Source organism: Suncus etruscus, chromosome 15 (genome assembly GCF_024139225.1).
Source record: "Suncus etruscus isolate mSunEtr1 chromosome 15, mSunEtr1.pri.cur, whole genome shotgun sequence".
NCBI classification, from domain to species: Eukaryota; Metazoa; Chordata; class Mammalia; order Eulipotyphla; family Soricidae; genus Suncus; species Suncus etruscus.
This window is the reverse complement of record NC_064862.1, coordinates 38024237-38032443: the sequence shown is the minus strand read 5'-3', so window position 1 is coordinate 38032443 and position 8207 is coordinate 38024237. Positions and strand designations below refer to the sequence as shown.

At 34.0% G+C, this 8207-nt stretch overlaps 1 non-coding gene across 1 annotated transcript; it reads left to right on the top strand.

The window, feature by feature from the left end:
• The first annotated feature begins 4904 nt into the window (after window positions 1-4904).
• LOC126031897 (U1 spliceosomal RNA) lies at window positions 4905-5068 on the top strand. Its single transcript, XR_007503705.1, has one exon. It is a non-coding gene; the product is annotated as a U1 spliceosomal RNA (small nuclear RNA).
• Window positions 5069-8207: the final 3139 nt, after the last annotated feature.

Genomic DNA, 8207 nt, shown 5'->3' with positions numbered 1-8207 from the left:
TCTCTCTCTCTCTCTCTCTCTCTCTCTCTCTCTCTCTCTCTCTCTCTTCTCTCTTCTCTCTGTCTCTCTCTCTTTCTGTGTGTGTGTGTGTGTGTGTGTTTGTGTGTGTCTCTGTGTCTCTGTCTCCCTTCCCACTCATGCCAGAAACTATTAAGAGCCCTAGCAGGGGGCAAAAGTTGCTATTGTCCCCTACTCCTATAAGACAAGAGAGAGTCTTTAGAGAGCAGTTGAAATAGCACTAGACAGCTTGGCTAATGCAGAGAGCAAGGGAATCCCTGAGACTATTTGCGATAAAAAAAACATAGCCATATGAATTTGTTCTCATCTTTTCTGTGTATTCCAGTGGAATCACTAAAAGATAAACATGCAAGAAGATGGAAACATTATATCTGAGTGTCACACTTTTATTCATACGTGAATTTTTAACAAACTATTCAATAGTTCAGGACAAATGTTTTCAGTGGTATAAAATGGTGTTTTACAATGCAAGGTAAATAAAATTAGGGTTCTGTATTTTCCTTTGGTCAGTGATGTGTCTATGTATGTCTTTATGTCTCTGCATTTTTTGTTTCTGTCATTCTTAGTCTCTCTGGCAGTTGGCCTACCTGTCACTCTTTCCCCTATATTCATACCTCCTTTTCACTCCTTTCTTTTTATTTATCTAATTTTAATCATTTAATTCTAGTTAGTCTAGAGAAATATAACTATTTCTGTTTTCAGTCCAGAATACAGTTTATATATCATCTTTTAGGTAGAAATAAAATCCAAAGACAGAAATCACAGTTTCTCTTTTCAGCACTCTTTTCATAATTGGGTAGGTAATATTTTAAGACACCATGACAATTTGAAATCAATCTTTATGAATTTACTTACAAAGACAATGAAAGAAACTCACTGTCATCCATCTAAATCTTTTTAATTATTCACTCTATTTTAAGAATTGCATAACTGTGATTATGTATGCCTGTCAGTTTTTCTCATATGTCTATAATAGTCAATTCAGTATCAAAAAGGTCAACTCTTTTAGGAGTTCTTTATCAACTGGTTAGTGTATGCTGATTAGTTTCTGACACTGAATAACAAAGTAATTTTACTAGTGAGGAGATCATGAATTTGAGATTCCAAAATATGTTTCCGGAGAGTTGAAGAATGAAATGGCAAATAAAAAACAGGTGCTTCATTTTCATAGAATTTACAGAATATTGCGCAGCAAATGACAAGTAAAAGGGCTTGGAGATAGCATATTTGTTAGGGTGTATGCAGATTTGAGTTTATTCAGCACCTACATGATATCTTTGAGAATCACTTGATGAATTCCTGGAGGATCCTAAAACTCCTGTCATACTGGGTTATCCCCATATACTGCAGGGTGCAGGCCATATAACATCATTGGGTCCTTGCACTAATCAATGGCCTATTGACCAAGAATTACCAGTATATCCTCCCATTCCAACTTCCTGAGAACTATTTAGAGCATAAATCATAATAAAACTTAAAAATAAATATCAAAAAGCTGGAAACTACAAGTTCTGACATTGATGTAGGAAAAACACAACACTTACTGCTGGTGGGAATGTTATGTGTTCCAGTCTCTATAGAAGAAATATGGAGGGTCCTAAAAGTAGACTGTTCAGGGCACTTACCTTGAATTCAACCAATATAAGTTTTATTCATAGAATCTCATATGGTTCCCTGAGCATGCCAGGAAGGATTCTGGAGTAGGGAGCCAGAAAAAAGCTCTGAACACTGAAGAAGAAAGAGAGAAATAAAAGAAAGAAAAAAATAAGAAAAAGAAAAAAAGAGAAAGAAAAAAAGAGAAAAAGAAAGAAAAAAGAAGAAAGAAAAGAGAAAGAAAAAGAAGAAAGAAAGAAAGAAAGAAAGAAAGAAAGAAAGAAAGAAAGAAAGAAAGAAAGAAAGAAAGAAAAAAAAAAAAAAAAGAAAAAAAAAAAAAAAAAAAGAAAAAAAAAAAAGAAAAAAAAAAAAGAAAGAAAGAAAGAAGAAAGAAAGAAAAAGAAGAAAAAGGAGAAAGAAAAAGAAAGAAAGAAAGAAAGAAAAAGAAGAAAGAAAGAAGAAAGAGAAAGAGAAGGAAGGAAGGAAGAAAGAGAAGAAAGAAAGAAAGTTAAAGAAAGAAAGAAAACTGAGGGAGGGAGGAAGGAGGAAGAATGAGGAAGGAAGGAAGGAAGGAAGGAAGGAAGGAAGGAAGGAAGGAAGGAAGGAAGGAAGGAAGGAAGGAAGGAAGGAAGGAAGGAAGGAAGGAAAGAAGGAAAGAAGGAAGGAAGGAAGGAAGGAAGGAAGGAAGGAAGGAAGGAAGGAAGGAAGGAAGGAAGGAAGGAAGGAAGGAAGGAGGAAGGAAGGAAGAATGGAGCTATCATGACTTAGCTAGCTATCATACATCTAGTATCTACTCAGAAACACAAAAACTATTAATTCAAAGAGATATATGCACTTCTATGTTAACTTCTCTTAGTACAGGAGCCAAAATATAGAAGCAACCCAAATGTCCAGTAACATATTAATAACAGATTAATAAGTGACCCAAATGTCCAGTAACAGATTAATAAAACACTACAGTCACACACATACACATACACACAAAGGCACGAAGTTCAAGGTAACTTGAACCAAATTGTATAGTGTCATGATGATAAAAATGAAACAGAAGCAGAAGATCAAATACAGGTTGATTTAACTCATTAGTTATGGTATACAGAGAAACAAACCAAGGATATAAAAATATTAATTAATATTTAACTTTGGATATTCAGATACAAGACTGAGAGTATCAGAACTGAACGGAAGGAAAGAAAGATGGAAATGACTAGATTGACTTTTTCAAATGTACACCCATAATTATCAATCAACAATGTGCAGAGGAATGTGGAGTAGGGGAGAAGTGATGAACTGGAGTAACAGAGATGGGGGACTTCCAGGGACATTTCAGTGACAATGGTGTGCAATAAATTTGGACATCAATACCATAAACTTGAATACCATTGTAATTCTATTACCTAAAGTATGATTTTTAATTTCTAAGAAAATACATTTAAATGGAAAAAGAATAAAACAAAATAATTGCAAAAAGTAGTACATAAAAGCAAGGCATGTAATTAAAGCATATAAGACAAGATAAAGGTGCTGAAAAGATAGTAAAGAGAATAGGGGCTGTGCCTTATGCAAGATTGAGTAGAGTTCAGTCTTGGGCATCCCATGTAGTTTCTTAAATCAAACTAGATGTAATCTCTGAGCATAAAGCCAGGTATAATTCCTGAGCACCAGCAAGTGTGTCTCAATTCCATTACTACCACTACCACCACAGAACAAAGGAGTATTGTGAGTCAAAGAAGTTTCTTTAGGTTGGAAACTAAGTTGAATACAGAAAGATGAGAATGAACTAAAATAAAAATTAAGAGGGGTTTTGCCAGAGTGATAGTTCAGTAGGTGGGGTATTTGTCTTGCATGCAGCCAACTGGGTTAGTTCCTGGTGTCACAGATGGTCCCCAGAATACACCAGGAGTGGTCCCTGATTAAAGAGTCAGTAGTAATACCTGAGAACCTCAAGGTATGGCCTAAAGCCACTTCCCAAAAATTAGGAGAGAAGATGCAAATTAATAGAATCTTATGACTAAATTAAATAGTAAGTATATTTTAATATAATAAAATATTCTAAAGTGTATTAACATATTAAAATTGAGTTGGAATATTATTCTTGGCTATTCCCTAATTATTTTATAAGAACACGTAAGTTGAATTGTAGTTGTAAAAGTAATGAAAGATATCAAAATTTAATAACCATATAGATGTGTAGGCAGTAGCAAGAGATTCATGAAAAAATTGCTAGAAATAAAAAGTATAAAAATGTTCTTTCTTGTGTTGTCAATTTATATTGGTAACATTGAAAGGAAGCTATCTTATAATTTTTAATGTTATATAGTAAAATTAATTCAATTATACTTTATTTATATAAAACAGTTTTTAATGAAGAAAACAAAGACAATAAGAGTATATAGAGTATAAAAGTAATATTTGTACAAAACAAATGATTAAAGTGTATTTGAGATTATTCAATATAATTGTGATAGCACGAAGCATTAATTTAAATTTTTAAGTAAACATTAAAATTGTTCAACATAATAATAATTAAATAAAATCATATTTTAAGCTATCAATAAGTACCAGTTATGTTGAATGTACATAACATAACATTTATGTGTACTCATATAGTCATTACATAATGTTAATTTTATATATCCATATGCATATATTCATTATATATTAAATACGAACTGATTTTTGTTTATTTTTGGTTTTTGGGCAACACCCAGAGGTGCTCTGGGTTACTCCTGGGTCTGCGCTCAGAAATCGCTCCTTAGGCTCTGAGGAACCATATGGGATGCCAGGAATCAAACACAGGTTGGCTTCATGCAAAACAAATGCCCCACCGCTGTGCTATCACTCCGGCCCCTGATTTATTTTTTGTATACAAATTGTAAAACTTAATTATATCTTCCATTAAAAAGCCTGAATCAAAAGTGAATTTTATTAAATGCTTCCTGGACATAGCGTTTTCTATAGGGAAAAATATATAACTAGCAAATGCCTCTTTTATTGATATGTAAAACAAAACTACTAGTAGTTCAAGTCTTACTTTAACACAAATTATAATAATAGGTAAATTAAAATGACACATTGGCCCCTAAAATCTTTCAGCAAGAATAGCTGATGAGAAAAAAGAGACGACATGCCCCACGAATTGTCTAATTCTTATGCAAATAAACCAGTATTCATACTAAGATAAAAAATGGAAATTTCCTTAATTACAAACACATCTTAAGAGTACTTCTAGAATATATCCCATGGTTCAGAAACCACTCATATAAAATTATCACAGTAGAAAAGTTTTTTCTATACTTACCTGGCAGGGGTGATTCCATGATCAAGAAGGTGGTTTCTCCAGGGTGAGGCTCGCCCATTGCACTCCGGGCGTGCTGACCCCTGCGATTTCCCCAAATGTGGAAAACTGGACTGCTTAATTTATGGTAGTGAGGGGCTGCGTGCACGGTCTCCCCTGCAAAAAGAAAAAAAAAAGAAAAGTTTTTTCTGGGAATAAAGAATATAGGAGCCCACCTGAATTACTTATCCACAACTTTGAATGCTCTCACATAAAGAGAAACAAGAGCTATTCATAACATAATTTATCTTTTAAAATGGAATACTATAAGCCCTACTTAATGCCAGATACACATAAAAGTTTAATGGAGCTAGCACATGTGCCAAGAAGAAAACTACAATCATTAAGTAATAAAATTTTACTGGACTAAAAAAATATTATTTAAAAAATCTGTAGCACAAATCTTTCTGTCAGCAAATAAAGATCCTATGAGGAATTGCAATACCTATAAATTTATGAATATGTTAATATAATGTCGCATAATAATTTTTGAATATTTGAAAGCATTATTTAATCTTGGGCCTAAAAAGTATTCAGTCATATAAAGGAAAGCATAAATCATTCATGAGTAATTAAATGAATATAGTTTAATTCTTGAGTCCAGAAAATATTCTGTATTATAAAAATTTACAATGGCCAAGTTGATAGAAAATATTCATCAATTTACATATAATAGACCTTTCAAATTTATTTAGTCACTGTTTTACAATTTTATAATACTGTTAATTGTAAAGATTCAGGTATATAACATTATAACACTTACAATATTCTAACACACTCCACAAGAGTGTCTTCTTTCCTTCCACATTAGCCCGAAGTTGGCTCTTTCCTCATGCCCATATTTTACTACCTTATTAAATTTCATATTTATCTGTATACCGTTTCTTATATTATGTTGTTTTGCCACTTGTTTCTCCATTAAAATAGTTCTTTATATCACACATATAAGAAATATTTTTTTAGCTGGTCTTCCTTTCTGATTGGCTTCATTCAGCATGATACCAACTGGTTCCATTTACATAACAGCAAACTGCATAATTTCATTTTTATATATCCAAGTAATATGCTATTGTATATAAATATAGATAGAATTATGTAGATACATATACTACAAATATAGACTTATACAAAATATATATATATAATATATGAGTTTCTTTCTGAGTTGTACTTGAAACACTAGCTTATCTTCAACTGGTTATATAAATAGTATTACAATAAACATAGAAGCTCAAAGGTATTTTCTAAATAAAATTTTGGCTCTTGAGGTAGATATCCAAAGTGGCATTGCTGGTCAAATGGAAGTTCAATTCCATTCAATTATATTTTCCAAAAAAATATACGACTTTATTAGTATTCCCACCAACAGAGAATTAGGGTTCCTTCCATCCATGCTAACAATACCTGTTTCTGTTTCTTTATTTCTTTATATGTGTCAATCACACTGGTGTAATTTTATATATCATTTTCATTTTGTTTTGATTCTCTTGATTATCTGTAATGCAATACATTTTTTATTTCCTTATTGTTCATTTTTTTTCTTTTTTTGGCTTTTTGGGCCACACCCATTTGATGCTCAGGGGTTACTCCTGGCTAAGCGCTCAGAAATTGCCCCTGGCTTGGGGGGACCATATGGGACGGCGAGGATCGAACTGCGGGAATCGAACCTCGGTCGCCATCTTTCCTTGGCTAGCACTTGCAAGGCAGACACCTTACCTCTAGCGCCACCTCGCTGGCCCCTCCTTATTGTTCATTTTAGGTATTCTTTGAGGAAGTTTATGTTTATCTCTTCTTCCCATTTTTTTGGGGGGGCCACACCCGTTTGACGCTCAGGGGTTACTCCTGGCTATGTGCTCAGAAATCGCCCCTGGCTTGGGGGGACCATATGGGACGCCGGGGGATCGAACCGCGGTACGTTCCTTGGCTAGCGCTTGCAAGGCAGACACCTTACCTCCAGCGCCACCTACCCGGCCCTTCTTCCCATTTTTTGATGCTGTTGTTTATTGTCCCGAGTAGAGCCAGAGGATAATCAGTGGAAAAGCCACTTACATCACCTTAGCCAACCCAGGTTTAATCTTGTTGGCTTCCAACAAAGCCCCCCTAGTCAATAGTTGTCATCACTGAATTTAGAGCCAGAAGTAAGTCTTGAGAGGCTCTAGGTGTATCCCCAATATCAAAACAATAAATAAATAACCAAAAAATGGGTAAAAGTTTTAATACCAATGTGCAGGAATACTGTCTAACCTCTTGAATGTTTTGGGTTTCTCCTGACGCTGAGCTCAGATATCACTCTTTTTTTTTTTTTTTTTTGGACCACACCCAGTGATGCTCAGGGGTTACTCCTGGCTGTATGCTCAGAAATAGCTCCTGACCATATGGGACACCGGGATTCAAACCAACCACCTTTGGTCCTGAATAGGCTGCTTGCAAGACAAACGCCACTGTGCTATCTCTCTGGGCCCACAGAAGTCACTCTTGACAGGCTCAGTGACCATCTGGATGCAGAACATAGAACTAGAGTCAGCAGCATGCCAATGCTATTGCTCTGGCCCCATAAACTCCTTGAATGTTTTAAACCCCATGTCCAATCTGAAACCTTGAATTTAAATCTTTAAGTTTTCATGTTCAGTCTCTGAATCTTAAACTCGAGTGAGTTTATGCCAAAGAATTTTAAATAATTATTTTATAGTGCTCACTGCTGCCATTGACATAATGGAATACTTTGGTCAATAGGCTGAATTTTTTTAACATTTCTTTGATTATGTATATATATATGTGTGTGTATATATATATGTATATATATAATACTGTTTATATAACCACTCCTTTGAAGGGGCTTTTATTCCTAATATAGCTTTTCTATCAACTTTTTATTTTATTATGTTAAAATGAAAAATTGTATATTAAGGTCTGAGCATCCTAAATAAGGATAAAAGAAGAAAGAAGTGTGTATCTTTCAGTGGAATTCACCTGAGTATAATAAGAGTCATTCTTTGAAATGAAGGGACCTTGCCTAAGGTTATAGAGATGTACAATAGGCTAATAGATATGAGAAATAAATAAAATATTTTGTTATAAAGACAATATGTCAATTTTAGGGTATTCTAAACTAATTTTTAATGCTGCACTGGAAGAAAAACTGGTGTGTTGCTAAGTTCAACTTGTGCTATGATAAACTCCATATATGAGTGCAGTTAGAGAAATAACTACACTGAGAACTATCATAACAATGTCATTGAGTGAGGGATGTAGAGGGTGT